This window comes from Triticum urartu, chromosome 4, assembly GCF_003073215.2.
Source record: "Triticum urartu cultivar G1812 chromosome 4, Tu2.1, whole genome shotgun sequence".
In the NCBI taxonomy this organism is placed as follows: domain Eukaryota; kingdom Viridiplantae; phylum Streptophyta; class Magnoliopsida; order Poales; family Poaceae; genus Triticum; species Triticum urartu.
Genome location: NC_053025.1, coordinates 99,647,416 through 99,666,036, shown reverse-complemented (window position 1 = coordinate 99,666,036; position 18,621 = coordinate 99,647,416).

Here is an 18,621-nt window from a genome sequence, read left to right as displayed (position 1 = left end):
AGAACGTTTTCTTACCTACGTGAAAGCCACAACGTGATTTGTCAACTTCTATTTACCCTTCATAAGGACCCTTTTCATCGAATCCGCTCCAACTAAAGTGGGAGAGACAGACACCCGCCAACCACCTTTATGCAACTTGTGCATGTTAGTCGGTGGAACCGGTCTCACGTAAGCGTACGTGTAAGGTTGGTCCGGGCCGCTTCATCCCACAATACCGTTGAAGCAAGATAATACTAGTAGCGGCAAGAAAGTTGACAACATCAACGCCCACAACAAATTGTGTTCTACTCGTGCAAGAGAACTACGCATAGACCTAGCTCATGATGCCACTGTTGGGGAACGTTGCAGAAAACAAAAAATTTCCTACGGTTTCACCAAGATCCATCTATGAGTTCATCTAGCAACGAGTGATTGGATGCATCTACATACCTTGTAGATCACGAGCGGAAGCGTTCAAAGAACGGGGATGAGGGAGTCGTACTCGACGTGATTCGAATCACCGAAGATCCTAGCACCGAACGGACGGCACCTCCGCGTTCAACACACGTACGGAGCAGTGACGTCTCCTTCTTCTTGATCCAGCAAGGGGAAAGGAGAGGTTGAGGAAGATGGCTCCAGCAGCAGCACGACGGCGTGGTGGTGATGGAGCTGCAGTACTCCGGCAGGGCTTCGCCAAGCACTATGGAGGAGGAGGAGGTGTTGGAGAGGGAGAGGGAGGCACCAAAGATCAAGGTAAGAAGTCCTCCATCTCCCCACTATATATAGGAGGGCCAAGGGGGGGGGGGCGGCCCTAGGAGATCTAATCTCCTAGGGTGGTGCGGCCAAGGGGAGGAATCCCTCCTCCCCAAGGCACCTAGGAGGTGCCTTCCCCTCCTAGGACTCTTCCTCCTTGAAACCCTAGGCGCATGGGCCTCTTGGGGCTGGTGCCCTTGGCCCATGTAGGCCAAGGCGCACCCCCTACAGCCCATGTGGCCCCCCGGGACAGGTGGTCCCACCCGGTGGACCCCCGGGACCCTTCCGGTGGTCCCGGTACAATACCGATGACCCCGAAACTTGTCCCGATGGCCGAAACAGGACTTCCCATATATAAATCTTTACCTCCGGACCATTCCGGAACTCCTCGTGACGTCCGGTATCTCATCCGGGACTCCGAACAACATTCGGGTTACTGCATATACATATCCCTACAACCCTAGCGTCACCAAACCTTAAGTGTGTAGACCCTACGGGTTCGGGAGACATATAGATCTGGTATCTCCGGTCAATAACCAACAGCGGGATCTGGATACCCATGTTGGCTCCCACATGCTCCTCGATGATCTCATCAGATGAACCACGATGTCGAGGATTCAAGCAACCCCGTATACAATTCCCTTTGTCAATCGGTATGTTACTTGCCCGAGATTCGGTCGTCGGTATCCCAATACCTCGTTCAATCTCGTTACCGGCAAGTCACTTTACTCGTACCGTAATGCATGATCCCGTGACCAGACACTTGGTCACTTTGAGCTCATTATGATGATGCATTACCGAGTGGGCCCAGTGATACCTCTCCGTCATACGGAGTGACAAATCCCAGTCTTGATCCATGTCAACCCAACAGACACTTTCGGAGATACCCGTCGTATACCTTTATAGTCACCCAATTACGTTGTGACGTTTGGTACACCCAAAGCACTCCTACGGTATCCCGGGAGTTACACGATCTCATGGTCTAAGGAAAAGATACTTGACATTGGAAAACTCTAGCAAACGAACTATACGATCTTATGCTATGTTTAGGATTGGGTCTTGTCCATCACATCATTCTCCTAATGATGTGATCTCGTTATCAATGACATCCCATGTCCATAGTCAGGAAACCATGACTATCTGTTGATCAACGAGCTAGTCAACTAGAGGCTTACTAGGGACATGTTGGTGTCTATTATTCACACATGTATTACGATTTCCGAATAATACAATTATAGCATGAATAAAGACAATTATCATGAACAAGGAAATATAATAATAATGCTTTTATTATTGCCTCTAGGGCATATTTCCAACACCGACTCCAACTCCAACTCTATATATTTTGTTTCGGGGAGAAAAAATCAGAGAGAAGGATTCATCGCGTTTTACGATACGGAGCCGCCGCCAAGCCCTAAAACCTCTCGGGAGGGTTGATCTGGAGTTCGTTCGGGGCTCCGGAGAGGGGAATCCATCGCCATCGTCATCATCAACCATCCTCCATCACCAATTTCATGATGCTCACCGCCGTGTGTGAGTAATTCCATCGTAGGCTTGCTGGACGATGATGGGTTGGATGAGATCTATCATGTAATCGAGTTAGTTTTGTTAGGGTTTGATCCCTAGTATCCACTATTTTCTGAGATTGATGTTGCTATGACTTTGCTATGCTTAATGCTTGTCACTAGGGCCCGAGTGCCATGATTTCTGATCTGAACCTATTATGTTTTCAACAATATATGAGAGTTCTAGATCCTATCTTGCAAGTCTATAGTCACCTATTATGTGTTATGATCCGTTAACCCCGAAGTGACAATAATCGGGATACTTACCGGTGATGACCGTAGTTTGAGGAGTTCATGTATTCACTATGTGTTAATGCTTTGTTCCGGTACTCTATTAAAAGGAGGCCTTAATATCCCTTAGTTTCTGTAAGGACCCCGCTGCCACGGGAGGGTAGGACAAAAGATGTCTTGCAAGTTCTTTTCCATAAGCACGTATGACTATATTTGGAATACATGCCTACATTATATCAATGAACTGGAGCTAGTTCTGTGTCACCCTAGGTTATGACTGTTACATGATGAACCGCATCCGGCATAATTCTCCATCACTGATCCATTGCCTACGAGCTTTCTATATATTCTTCTCCGCTTATTTAATTTTCCATTGCTATTGCTATCATCACTACAAAATACCAAAAACACTACTTTCATACTACTTTTGCTACCGTTACCACTACTATCATATTACTTTGCTACTAAACACTTTCCTGCAGATATTAAGTTTCCAGGTGTGGTTGAATTGACAACTCAGCTGCTAATACTTGAGAATATTCGTTGGCTCCCCTTGTGTCGAATCAATAAATTTGGGTTGAATACTCTACCCTCAAAAACTGTTGTGATCCCCTATACTTGTGGGTTATCACCCATAGCAGCCACGTAAAACTTGCAACAACAAAGTAGAGGACGTCTAACTTGTTTTTGCAGGGCATGTTGTGATGTGATATGGTCAAGACATGATTATATAAATTGTTGTATGAGTTGATCATGTTTTGTAACACAGTTATCGGCAATTGACAGGAGCCATATGGTTGTCGCTTTATTGTATGAAATGCAATCGCCATGTAATTGTTGTACTTTATCACTAAGCGGTAGCGATAGTCGTAGAAGCAATAGTTGGCAGGACGACAACGATGCTTCGGTGGAGATCAAGGTGTCAAGCCGGTGACAATGGTGATCATGACGGTGCTTTGGAGATGGAGATCAAAGGCACAAGATGATGATGGCCATATCATATCACTTATATTTGATTGCATGTGATGATTATCCTTTATGCATCTTATTTTTCTTAGTATGGCGGTAGCATTATAAGATGAGCTCTCACTAAATTTCAAGGTATAAGTGTTCTCCCTGATGATCGGGTGTGATAAGATCTACGTTCACATACAACGGGTGCAAGCTAGTTTTGCACACGCAGAATACTCAGGTTAAACTTGACAAGCCTAGCATATGCAGATATGGCCTCGGAACACTGAGACCAAAAGGTCGAGCATGAATCATATAGTAGATATGATCAACATAGTGATGTTCACCATTGAAAACTACTCCATCTCACGTGATGATCGGACATGGTTTAGTTGATATGGATCACGTGATCACTTAGATGATTAGCGGGATGTCTATCTAAGTGGGAGTTCTTAAGTAATATGATTAATTGAACTTTAATTTACCAAGAACTTAGTACCTGATAGTATTTTGCATGTCTATGTTGTTGTAGATAAATGGCCCATGTTGTTGTTCTGTTGAATTTTAATGCGCTCCTAGAGAAAGCTATGTTGAAAGATGTTAGTAGAAATGATGCGGACTAGCTCCGTGATCTGAGGATTATCCTCATTGCTGCATAGAAGAATTATGTCCTTGATACATTGCTAGGTGAAGGGCCTATTGCAAGAGCAGATGCAGACGCTGTGAATGTTTGTCAAGCTCGATATGATGACTACTTTGATAGTTTAGTGCGCCATGCTTTACGGCTTAGAACCGGGACTTCAAAGATGTTTGGAACGCCATGGAATATATAAGATGTTCCAAGAGCTGAAATTGGTATTTCAGACTCATGCCCGAGTCGAGAGGTATGAGACCTCTGACAAGTACTTTGCCTACAAGATGGAGGAGAATAGCTCAGCTAGTGAGCATGTGCTTAGAATGTCTGAGTACTACAATCACTTGAATCAAGTGGGAGTTATTCTTCCAGATAAGATAGTGATTGACAGAGTTCTCTAGTCACTATCACCAAGTTACTAGAACTTTGTGATGAACTATAATATGCAAGGGATAACAGAAACGATTCCCAAGCTCTTCGCGATGCTGAAATTTGCGAAGGAAGAAATCAAGAAAAAACATCAAGTGTTGATGGTTGACAAGACCACTAGTTTCAAGTAAAAGGGTAAGGAAAAGAAAGGGAACTTCAAGAAGAATGGCAAGCAAGTTGCCACTCCCATGAAGAAGCCCAAAGCTAGACGTAAGTCTGAAACTGAGTGCTTCTACTACAATGGGAACGGTCACTGGAAGCGGAACTACCCCAAATACCTGGCAGATAAGAAGGATGGCAAAGTGAACAAAAGTATATATGATATACATGTTATTGATGTGTACTTTACTAGTGTTCATAGTAACCCCTAGGTATTTGATACCAATTCAGTTGCTAAGATTAGTGACTCAAAACAGGAGTTACAAAATGAACAGAGACTAGTTGAGGGCAAAGTGTAGATGTGTGTTGGAAGAGATTCCAAGGTTGATAAGATCACCATCGCATACTCCCTCTATCTTCGGGATTAGTGTTGAACCTAAATAAATGTTATTTGGTGTTTGCGTTGAGCATAATATGATTGGATCATGTTTATTGCAAAGTAGTTATTCATTTAAGTCAAAGAATAATTGTTGTTCTGTTTACATGAATAAAACCTTCTATGGTCATACACTTAAAATAAATGGTATATTGAATCTCGATTGTAGCGATACACATATTCATAATATTGAAGCCAAAAGATGCAAAGTTAATAATGATAGTGCAACTTATTTGTGGCACTGCCGTTTAGGCTATATTGGTGTAAAGCGCATGAAGAAACTCCTTGTTGATGGGCTTTTGGAATCACTTGATGCTTGCGAACCATGCCTCATGGGCAAGATGACTAAGACTCCGTTCTCCGGAACAATGGAACGAGCAACCGACTTATTGGAAATAATACATACTGATGTATGCAGTCCGATGAGTATTGATGCTCATGGCGGGTATCATTATTTTCTTACCTTCATAGATGATTTGAGCAGATATGGGTATATCTAATTGATGAAACATAAGTATGAAACATTTGAAAAGTTCAAAGAATTTGAGAGTGAAGTGGAAAATCATCGTAACAAGAAAATAAAGTTCCTACGATCTGATCGTGAAGGAGAATATTTGAGTTATGAGTTTGGTCTTCATTTGAAACAATGCGGAATAGTTTCGCAACTCACACCACCTGGAACAGCACAACATAATGGTGTGTCCGAACGTCATAACTGTATTTTATTAGATATGGTGCGATCTCTGATGTCTCTTACCGATTTATCACTATCGTTTTGGGGTTATGCATTAGAGACCGCTGCATTCACGTTAAAAAGGGCACCATATAAATCTGTTGAGACGACACCATATGAACTGTGGTTTGGCAAGAAACCCAAGTTGTCGTTTCTTAAAGCTTGGCGCTGCGATGCTTATGTGAAAAAACATCAACCTGATAAGCTTGAACCCAAATCAGAGAAATGCGTCTTCATAGGATACCCAAAGGAAACTGTTGGGTACACATTTTATCACAGATCCAAAGGCAAGATATTCGTTGCTAAGATGGATCATTTCTAGAGAAGAAGTTTCTCTCGAAAGAAGTGAGTGGGAGGAAAGTAGAACTTGATGAGATAATTGTACCTGCTCCCTTATTGGAAAGTAGTTCATCACAAAAACCAGTTCCAGTGATTCCTACACCAATTAGTGAGGAAGCTAATGGTGATGATCATGAAACTTCTGATCAAGTTGCTACTGAACCTCATAGGTCAACCAGAGTAAGATCCGCACCAGAGTGGTATGGTAATCCTGTTCTAGAGGTCATGTTACTTGACCATGACGAACCTACGAACTATGAGGAAGCGATGATGAGCCCAGATTCCGCAAAATGGCTTGAGGCCATGAAATTTGAGATGGGATCCATGTATGAGAACAAAGTGTGGACTTTGGTTGACTTGCCCGATGATCGGCAAGCCATAGAGAATAAATGGATCTTCAAGAAGAAGACTGAAGTTGATGGTAATGTTACTGTCTATAAAGCTCAACTTGTTGCAAAAGGTTTTTGACAAGTTCAAGGAGTTGACTACGATGAGACCTTCTCACCCATAGCGATGCTTAAGTCCGTCTGAATCATGCTAGCAATTGCCACATTTTTTGATTATGAAATTTGGCAAATGGATGTCAAAACTGCATTCCTTAATGGATATCTTAAAGAAGAGTTGTATATGATGCAACTAGAAGGTTTTGTCGATCCAAAAGGTGCTAACAAAGTGTTCAAGCTCCAGCGATCCATTTATGGACTGGTGCAAGCCTCTCGAAGTTGGAATATACGCTTTGATAGTGTGATCAAAGCATATGGTTTTATACAGACTTTTGGAGAAGCCTCTATTTACAAGAAAGTGAGTGGGAGCTCTGTAGCATTTCTGATATTATATGGAGATGTCATATTGTTGATTGGAAAAGATACTGAATTTCCGAATAGCATAAAAGGATACTTGAATAAGAATTTTTCAATGAAAGACCTCGGTGAAGCTTCTTATATATTGGGCATCAAGATGTATAGAGATAGATCAAGACGCTTAATTGGACTTTCACAAAGAACATACCTTGATAAAGTTTTGAAGAAGTTCAAAATGGATCAAGCAAAGAAAGGGTTCTTGTCTGTGTTATAAGGTGTGAAGTTGAGTCAGACTCAATGCCCGACCACTGCAGAAGATAGAGAGAAAATGAAAGTCCTTCCCTATGCTTCAGCCATAGGTTCTATCATGTATGCAATGTTGTGTACCAGACCTGATGTGTGCCTTGCTATTAGCTTAGCAGGGAGGTACCAAAGTAATCCAGGAGTGGATCACTGGAAAGTGGTCAAGAACATCCTGAAATACCTAAAAAGGACTAAGTATATGTTTCTCGTTTATGGAGGTGACCAGGAGCTCGTCGTAAACGGTTACGTCGATGCAAGCTTTGACACTAATCCGGATGACTCTAAGTCACAAACCGGATACATATTTTTATTGAATGGTGGAGCTGTCAGTTGGTGCAGTTCCAAGCAGAGCGTCGTGGCGGGATCTACGTGTGAAGCGGAGTACATAGCTTCTTCGGAAGCAGCAAATGAAGGAGTCTGGATGAAGGAGTTCATATCCGATCTAGGTGTCATACCTAGTGCATCGGGTCCAATGAAAATCTTTGGTGACAATACTGGTGCAATTGCCTTGGCAAAGGAATCCAGATTTTACAAGCGAACCAAGCACATCAAGAGACGCTTCAATTCCATCCGCGACCAAGTCAAGGAGGGAGATATAGAGATTTGCAAGATACATACGGATCTGAATGTTGTAGACCCATTGACTAAGCCTCTCTCACGAGCAAAACATGATCAGCACTAAGACACCATGGGTTTTAGAATCATTACAATGTAATCTAGATTATTGACTCTAGTGCAAGTAGGAGACTGAAGGAAATATGCCCTAGAGGCAATAATAAAGTTGTTATTTATATTTCCTTATATCATGATAAAAGTTTATTATTCATGCTAGAATTGTATTAACCGAAAACTTAGTACATGTGTGAATACATAGACAAAGTGAGTGTCACTAGTATGCCTCTACTTTTGACTAGCTCGTTAATCAAAGATGGTTAAGTTTCCTAACCATAGACATGAGTTGTCATTTGATTAATGGGATCACATCGTTTGAGAATGATATGATTGACTTGAACCATCCGTTAGCTTAGCATGATGATCGTTTAGTTTTTTGCTATTGCTTTCTTCATAACTTATATATGTTCCTATGACTACGAGATTATGCAACTCCCGAATACCGGAGGAACACTTATTGTGCTATCAAACGTCACAACATAACTGGGTACTATAAAGATGCTCTATAGGTGTCTCCTATGGTGTTTGTTGAGTTGGCATAGATCGAGATTAGGATTTGTCACTCCGATTGTCGAAGAGGTATCTCTGGGACCTCTCGGTAATGCACATCACTATAAGCCTTTCAAGCAATGTGAATAATGAGTTAGTTGCCGGATGATGCATTACGGAACGAGTGAAGAGACTTGCCGGTAACGAGATTGAACTAGGTGTTGAGATATCAACAATCGAATCTCGGGCAAGTAACATACTGCTGACAAAGGGAACAACATATGTTGTTATGCGGTTTGACCGATAAAGATCTTCGTAGAATATGTAGGAGCCAATATGAGCATCCAGGTTCCGCTATTGTTTATTGACCGGAGACGAGTCTTGGTCATGTCTACAAAGTTCTCGAACCCGTAGGGTCCGCATGCTTAACATTCGGTGACGATCGGTATTATGAGTTTATGTGTTTTGATGTACCGAAGGTAGTTCAGAGTCCTGGATATGAATACGGACATGACGAGGAGTCTCGAAATGGTCGACACATAAAAATCGATATATTGGAAGCCTATATTTGGACATTGGAATGGTTCCAGGTGAGTTCGGGCATTTACCGGAGTACCGGGGGGTTACCAGAACCCCCGGGGATTATATGGGCCTTATTGGGCCTTAGTGGAATAGAGGAGAGGAAGGCAAGGTGGAGGGCGTGCCCCCCTAGCCCAATCCGAATTGGGTGGGGGGGGGCGACCCCCCTTCCTTCCTTCTCTCCTACTCCTACTAGGGAAAGGGGGAATCCTACTCCCAGTGGGAGTAGGACTCCCCTAGGGCGCGCCACAGAGAGGGCCGGCCCTCCCCTCCTCCACTCCTTTATATATGGGGGAGGGGGCACCCCATAGACACACAAGTTGATCTCTTAGCCGTGTGCGGTGCCCCCTCCACAGATTTCCACCTTGGTCATATCGTTGTAGTGCTTAGGCGAAGCCCTGCATCAGTAACTTTATCATCACCGTCATGACGCCTTCGTGCTGATGAAGCTCTCCCCTAACACTCAGCTGGATCTAGAGTTCGTGAGACGTCACCGAGCTGAATGTGTGCAGATCACAGACGTGTAGTACCTTCGGTGCTAGGATTGGTCGGATCGTGAAGACGTACGACTACATCAACCGCGTTGCCATAACACTTTCGCTTATGGTCTACGAGGGTACATGGACAACACTCTCCCCTCTCGTTGCTATGCATCACCTAGATGGATCTTGCATGTGCCTAGGATTTTTTTTTTGAAATTACTGTGTTCCCCAACAACTCACCCCTCTCTGTGAGCTTCCCCACTTTGTTTTCTTATTGCCCTAACACGAATACCTCTATTGTCGAGCTCTCGGCTAACAATTGGGACCTGGCCTTCCAGCATTCTCTTTCTCCTACAGAGTTTGAAGATTGGCAAAGACTCTCTGCCCTCTTCCCCCCGCTCTCGGAGAATTGGACTCGGTGGTCTGGCCTCATATCTTGTCTTGCCGCTTTTTGGTTAAATCCTTGTACTCTAAGCTTGCGGGTGGCACCCTGAGGGAGTCCTGGATTAGGGGGTCTCCGGACAGCCGGACTATATCTTTCGGCCGGACTGTTAGACTATGAAGATACAAGATTGAAGACTTCGTCTCGTGTCCGGATGGGACTCTACTTGGCGTGGAAGGCAATCTAGGCAATACGGATATGTATATCCCCTCCTTTGTAACCGACCTTGTGTAACCCTAGCCCTTTCCGGTGTCTATATAAACCGGAGGGTTTTAGTCCATAGGACAACAGACAATCATACCATAGGGTAGCTTCTAGGGTTTAGCCTCTCTGATCTGGTGGTAGATCTACTCTTGTACTACCATATCATCAATATTAATCAAGCAGGACGTAGGGTTTTACCTCCATCAAGAGGGCCCGAACCTGGGTAAAACTTCGTGTCCCCTGCCTCCTGTTACCATCCGCCTAGATGCACAGTTCGGGACCCCCTACCCGAGATCCGCCGGTTTTGACACCGACATTGGTGCTTTCATTGAGAGTTCCTCTGTGTCGTCGCCGTTAGGCTTGATGGCTCCTATGATCATCGATGGCGATGTAGTCTAGGGTGAGACTTTTTTCCCCGGACAGATTTTTGTATTTGGTGGCTTTGCACTGCGGGCCAATTCGCTTGGCCATCTGGAGCAGATTGAAAGCTACGCCCCTGGACATCAGGTCAGGTTTGGAAGCTGAAACTACACGGCCGATGTCCGCGGAGACTTGATCTTCGACGGATTCGAGCCTCTGCCTTGTGCGTCACGCGGTCATGATGAGTACGATTTGGCTCTACCATCAGACAGTGTTCAGGATGTCACACCGGCAGCCGCTCCGACCCTCAATTCAGAGCCAGTTGTGCCGTCCATGGACGGGTGGATGGACCCCGCCACGGAGGCCTTACCCTCATCAGCGATCGCGCTGAACATCGACCTTACTCTGCACGAGAGCCGTGTTGACAAACTGCCGGATCTCTCTCCGGCCACGGACTCTGAACCGCCGGCGCCCGTTCCTAGCAAATCCGATTGGGCTCTGATCATGGAGTTTACCTCTGCAGATATTTTTCAGCACTCGCCCTTTGGCGACATACTGAACTCGTTAAAGTCTCTCTCCTTGTCAGGAGGATCCTGGCCGAACTATGTCTGGCAGGATTAGGATGCGGACGACGAAGAAATTCGCGGCCCGCCCACCACCCACTTAGTAGCCATTGTCGATGACTTAACCGACATGCTCGACTTAGACTCCGAAGACATCGACGGTATGGACGACGATGCGGGAGATGAAGATGAACCACTGCCCACAAGGCGCTGGACAGCCACCTCATCATATGATATATATACATGGTGGACACACCCAAAGAAGGCAATGGCGACGAGATAGCAGAGGATGACCCCTCCAAGAAGCAACCCAAGCGCCGACGTCAACAGCGCCGCTCTAAGTCCAGCCAAAGAAAAAGTGGTGATACCAGCACAGGAGATAATAACACTCCAGATAGTGCCGAAGACAACAACAATCCCCTCCAGCAAGATTTAGAGAAGGAGGATGTAGGAGCCAGCCCTCCTGAGAAAGCGGCAGATAGAGAGGCAGAGGATGATAATTACATACCCCCCTCTGAAGATGAGGCAAGCCTCGGTGATGACGAATTCGTCATGCTAGAGGATCCCGTTGAACAAGAGCGCTTCAAGCGCCGGCTTATAGCCACGGCAAATAGCCTTAAGAAAAAGCAGCAGCAGCTTCAAGCTGATCAAGATCTGCTAACTGATAGATGGACCGAAGTCCTGGCGGCCGAGGAATATAAACTCGAACGCCCCTCCAAGAGTTACCCAAAATGCAGGTTGCTACCCCGACTGGAGGAAGAAGCGTACAGCGCGGCTGATCGGCCACCTCGTGGCCGTGATAGAGAGGCATTCCAGCCAAAAACTCAGCCTGCACCCCGGCGCCATTCAAATAAAAAGGCATGGGGAAATACGCCAGACCTGCGAGACGTATTGGAGGACAAAGCAAAACATGCAAGATCGATCTATAGATCACGAGGGTGCGCCACTATGCGAGACGATAAACGTCACGCCGGATACAGTAAAAGTCAATCCGGCCGGGCCAAACACAGCGGGCAAGACCCATTCGAGATGCGTCGTGATATAGCCCAATACAGAGGCGCCGCACACCCCCTATGCTTCACAGATGAAGTAATGGATCATCAAATCCCAGAGGGTTTCAAACCCGTAAATATTGAATCATTCGACGACACAACAGATCCTGCGGTATGGATCGAGGATTTCCTCATCCACATCCACATGGCCCGCGGCGATGACTTACACGCCATCAAATACCTCCCACTAAAGCTCAAAGGACCAGCGCGACATTGGCTTAACAGCTTGCCAGCAGAGTCCATTAGCTATTGGGAAGATCTGGAAGCCGCATTCCTTGACAACTTTCAGGGCACCTATGTGCGACCACCAGACGCCGATGACTTGAGCCACATAATTCAGCAGCCAGAAGAATCAGCCAGGCAATTCTAGACACGGTTCCTAACAAAGAAAAATCAAATCGTCGACTGTCCGGATGCAGAGGCCCTAGTAGCTTTCAAACACAACATCCACGACGAGTGGCTAGCCCGGCACCATGGTCAGGAAAAGCCGAAATCTATGGCAGCCCTCACGACACTCATGACTCGCTTTTGTGCGGGAGAATAAAGCTAGCTGGCTCGCAGTAACAATATGTCAAAGAACCATGGTACTTCGGATAACAAGGACGGTAATACCAGGTCACGTCGCAACAAACATAAGCACCGCATTAATAGCAATAATACTGAAGATACGACAGTCAATGCCGGATTCAAAGGCTCTAAACCTGGTCAGCGGAAAAAACCATTCAAAAGAAGCACTTCGGGCCCGTCCAGTTTGGACCGTATACTCGATCGCTCGTGTCAAATACACGGCACCCCCGACAAGCCAGCCAACCACACCAACAGGGATTGTTGGGTGTTCAAGCAGGCCGGCAAGTTAATTGCCGAAGAAAAAGATAAGGGGCCACATAGTGATGACGAGGAAGAGCCCCGGCAGCCGAACACCGGAGGATAGAAGAGGTTCCCCCCACAAGTGCGGACAGTGAGCATGATATACGCAACCCACATCCACAAGAGGGAGCGGAAGCGTGCGCTCAGGGACGTATATGTGTTGGAGCCAGTCGCCCCAAAGTTCAACCCATGGTCCTCCTGTCCGATCACCTTCGATCGCAGGGACCACCCCACTAGTATCCGTCATGGCAGATTCGCCGCACTGGTCCTAGACCCAATCATTGATGGATTTCACCTCACTCGATTCCTTATGGATGGCGGCAGCAGCCTGAACCTGCTTTATCAGGACACAGTGTGCAAAATGGGTATAGACCCCTCAAGGATCAAACCCACAAAAACGACCTTTAAAGGCGTCATTCCAGGTGTGGAGGCCCATTGCACAGGCTCAATTACACTGGAAGTGGTCTTTGGATCCCCGGATAACTTCCGAAGGGAAGAATTAATATTCGATATAGTCCCATTCCGCAGTGGTTATCATGCACTGCTCGGGCGAACCGCATTTGCGAGATTCAATGCGGTACCGCATTATGCATACCTCAAGCTCAAGATGCCAGGACCTCGTGGGGTTATTACAGTTAATGGAAACACAGAGCGCTCTCTCCGAACGGAGGGGCATACTACGGCCCTCGCAGCAGAAGCGCAAAGCATCCTCTCGAGGCAATCCACCAGTTCGGCGTTTCAAGACCCGGACACCTTCAAGCGCGCTCGGAGTAATCGGCAACTAGACCGCCTGGCATGATCTGAGCTCGCGTAGCAATGTGTCTCCCACCCCAGTCCCAGCCAAACGGCGAAATCTGTGACTTGCGTACATAATTACGCATTAAAAATACCATGAGCACAGGTGGGGAGGGGGGTACAACTACGGCACGCCCCAAGACGCGGCTTAGACTGCACTAGGGGCTTCCTGCTTCGTTATTTTTCTCTTTTCAGGGCCTTAATATCTGGAAACCCTGTACGGCAGCATGATTGCCGAACACATGATGCAGCAACCAAGGAGGCAGAAAGCTACGTCACACCATGGAATTCCCAGGTGGATTATGATAACGAGTGAAATATTTGCTTTAATACTATTCCTCAGCTTGCCCTTGGAAGGGACATAGTCCTACTTTTTGCTTATCGCACTATCTGTATCATTCTGCTTTAATGCACCTCTTTGAATAAACAACGCATAACATTACGACTATTATTGCATTCTTGTTATATATATATATGTGTTCATTAATGACGCCTTGCAACCGTACACTTTGGTACGACCAACACACCAGGGGCTTAAGTACCCCACAATATGGTGTGAGAAGTCCGAACACTTTCACTAGTGCGGCACCCCGAACTTATAGCATTATATGCATCAGCTCCGAATCATGTCTTTGGTCAAATGTTGGGTTTTCCCGGCTCCTATGTTTTGGTACCTTACGTTTCGTTCTATCGGCTAAGGTAGCGCTAGGAGAACTGCTGCGATTGTGCCCCGGTTCTGCTGGGCTAAGCACCTCAGTAGAGAAAGCTAAAACTGACTGTCATGATAAGGCGAGAGACTGGTCGCTGTTTGGCGAGGTTTCGAGTCCCTAAAGACTTATGCCGCTTAGAGCGAGGAGCCGGTCCTGTCCGGCTTAAAGGCGTGTATCGCGCCCCGAATTCGACCTTCCAAATACCAGGGGCTTCGCCGAAATTTAAAATTATAGAATTCTATGGCTAAGTGAGAGTGATAAAGCATTATTAGTCCGGTTGCCTTGTTCGCTGTGCTGAGCACCTCCCTCGAAGGACCCAAAAATGGGAACAAGAGTGCTCAGGTTTATCCCGAACACCGCAGCACTTACGGCATGGGGGCAGAAGCCGAGGACTAGCCATCTCTCAGATTGGATAAACAACCAAACAGAAGGTAATATTTTAAATTCAAACAAGCGTTGCATAGCGCATATGAAACAAGTTTTCATCATACAGGATCACACGAGCAAGTTTACTCAAATATTACATCCTTTGAACATTCGTCCGCTACAAGACGGGCACCCTTCAGGACACCCTCATAATAAGTTTCGGGGGTGCGATGCTCCTTGCCCTGCGACGGTCCCTCCTTGATCAGCTTCACGGCGTCTAGCTTGGCCCATTGCACCTTCACGCGGGCGAAAGCCCGAAGTGCACCTTCGATGCAGACAGACCGCTTGATGACCTCCAGCCGTGGGCAGGCGTCCACAAGCCGCCTCACCAGGCCAAAGTAGCTGTTCGGAAGGGCGTCGCCAGGCCACAGCCGGACTATAAAGCCCTTCATGGCCTGTTCGGCCGCTTTGTGTAGCTCTAACAGCTGTTTCAGCTGGTCGCTCATAGGCACCGGGTGTTCGGTCCCAGTATACTGAGACCAGAACAGCTTCTCCATTGAGCTTCCCTCCTCGGCCTGGTAAAACTGTGCGGCATCCGACACGCTGCGGGGCAAATCTGTGAATGCTCCTGGAGAGCTCCGGATTCGGGTAAGTAATAGGTAATTTACTTTCACATGCTTGCTTTGCATATAGAATGCCTTACCCGCCGCTATTTTCTTCATCGCGTCAATCTCCTGGAGGGCCTTTTGGGCTTCGGCCTTGGCACTTTTTGCGCTCTCAAGGGCCGCGGCAAGCTCAGACTCTCGCGTCTTCGAGTCAAGCTCAAACGCCTCGTGCTTCGTCACGAGAGCCTGGAACTCTTGCTGCACCTCACCCACCCGAGCTTCATGCCTTTCCCGCTCGGTGCGCTCCTTGGCCGCTTTATCTTCGGCCTCGGACAGCGCTTGCCTTAGGGTCGCCACTTTGGTCGTGGCCCTTGGCAAATTCATGATGATCCTGTCATTTTGCAATCGCATTCTTTTTATACATATCCGTAAACTAGGTATTACTTACCTTTGTTCTCCTCGAGCTACCTCTTGGCAAGGCCGAGCTCGTCCTTGGACACTTTAAGGTCCTGCTTCAGTGCGGTGACCTCCGCAGTCAGTGCGGTAGATGCCAGCAGCGAAGCCTGCATATGCATATTGACATACTTATATTAGACTCCTGCGATGTTGTTTGATCCTCTGTTTGGCTTTTCTTTGTGAACACCGAATAGAGCATCAGGGGCTACTGTCTATGCGGTAATATTTTTCCTATATTTTAAACACTTACCTAAAAGCCAGTTAGAAGGCTGGCACAGGCTTCAGTCAATCCGCTCTTGGCGAACTGAACCTTCTGGACCACCGCACTCATAATAGTGCGGTGCTCCTCATCGATGGAAGCGCTGCGAAGCGCTCCCAGCAGATTGTCCGGCGCCTCTGGATGGACAGAGGTCACCGGCACAGGCGTCTCGCCCCTCTTGGAAGGAGGCCTCCTGCCTGAGTCCGGAACCACTGGAGGTTCCGGTGCGGTGTTCGGCTGAGGGCCAAACTCGAAGCCCTTAGGGGCCTTGTCCCCTCTGCTCTCGAAGTCCGGAAGGTCGCCTTGAGGCGCCTCCGGGACTGTCTCCCCTCGACCCGGTGCCTCTTGAGACAATACCTCGGCGTTGTCTGCAGGGCAAGGGGAGGTGGCGGTCGGAAGTGGATCGCTATCCATATCCGACGAGCCCAGGGAGCCGTCCGACGATACATCGATACGGGCTCGAGGCGGCCTGCATAATCATATTCGACGTTAGGGAAAGAAGTGCGACAAAGGAATGCTATGAGTTACTCTGGTATCCGAATACTTACGACCTCCCCAGGGGCTTGGCCCTGGGCAAGCACTCGTCTTCGCCTTCGGTGGCGGCGGTGGAATAGTCCGGAAGGAGAGTCCTTCCCTTCTTGGACCCTTCGGCCCCCCCAGTTGGGGCGGCCTTCCTTTTCTTGTCTCCCCCGCCTGGAGGGGGAGCATCTTCTTCTTCCTCCTCGTCTTCGGGGGAGGAGTGTGCCGCAAAGTCATCGGACAGTGAGTCCGATGACGCCTGGCGTCGGGAACTCTTTCAGGTTCCCTTGGCCTTCTTGGTCTTCTCCGGCACCGTGTAAGGAGCCGGAGTCAGCATCTTCGCCAGGAGAGTGTCAGCTGGGCCTTCGGGCAAAGGAGCCGGACAGTCAATCTGTCCGGCCGTCTCCTGCCAGTCTTGTCAAAGGTACGGGAGCTTAGATCCCACATAGAGTCAAACTATGAAAAATGAGTATCCTGTAAGAGGTAAGACAGCTTACCGCGCTGGCTTGGCACTTCGCGCAGAATCCGCGGTCCTCGGTAGTGGGAGGGGGAACCTCGGCACTCTGAATAGCACCTTCCAGGATTCTTCGTGAGTTGTTTCGAAGAGCCTGTTCAGAGTTCGGTGCTGGGCTGGGTCAAACTCCCACAAGTTGAAAGCCCGTTGTTGGCACGGGAGGATCCGGCGGATGAGCATGACCTGGACTACGTTGACAAGTTTGAGCTTCTTGTTTACCATGTTTTGAATACATGTTTGGAGTCCGGTCAGCTCTCCTGAACTACCCCAGGACAGGCCCTTCTCTTGCCAGGAGGTGAGCCGCGTGGGGAAGCCAGATCAGAACTCGGGGCCGCTGCCCATTTAGGGTCACGCGGCTCGGTGATGTAGAACCACCCCGATTGCCACCCCTTTATGGTCTGCACAAAGGAGCCCTCGAGCCATGTGACGTTGAAGGTCTTCAGCCATAAGCCGAAGTGGGGCTTGATGCGGAGGAAGGCCTCGCAAATGACGATAAATGCCGAGATGTTGAGGATGAAGTTCGGGGCCAGATCGTGGAAATCCAGGCCGTAGTAGAACATGAGCCCCCGGACGAAGGGGTGGAGAGGGAATCCCAGTTCACGGAGGAAGTGGGTAAGGAACACTACCCTCTCATGGGACCTGGGGGTGGGGATGAGCTTCCCCTCATCTAGGAGCCGGTGCGCGATGTCTTCGGGTAGGTATCTGGCTCTCCTCAGCTTCTTGATGTGTCCCTCCGTGACGGAGGAGACCATCCACCTGCCTCCCGCTCCATACATGGTTGGAGAACGTCGAGGTGGGAAATGCGAACTTGGGCGCTGGAGCTCGAGTGTGCGAAAGTGGATGAGCGAAGGAGGAAGAAGGCGTGGATGAAAAGGTGAATCCTTATCCCTTTATATGGGCAGACGAAACTATGTGCCCCCACTAGCCTGGTAAAACTCGCTTATCCCCCAAGCGCCGGAATCGATGGCGCGGTTGGGTTACCCATGCCCGTATTGATGAGAATCCCGTGATAAGGGGACACGATCTCTGCTTTGACAAGACGTGTCAAAAAACTGCCTCGCGTTATGTGCGGGGCTAGTTAAAGGAAACGGTTCGACTAATCACTGGGCCATGGCATAAGGTCATGCTGCCAAAACAAGTCAGCAAATTATATTTGCGGAAATATTATTCTCTCTGCGGTGGTATGTGGAACTTATTTTGTAGGGTCGGACACTATCCTTGTATTCAAATTCTTCCGTGGTGTATTCGGAGGAGGAACCCGCCTTGGAATGCCGAAGACAATACTGCGCGCCGGACTCATCGTCATTGAAAGCCTGGTTCAGGGGCTACTGAGGGAGTCCTGGATTAGGGGGTCTCCGGACAGCCGGACTATATCTTTCGGCCGGACTGTTAGACTATGAAGATACAAGATTGAAGACTTCATCTCGTGTCTGGA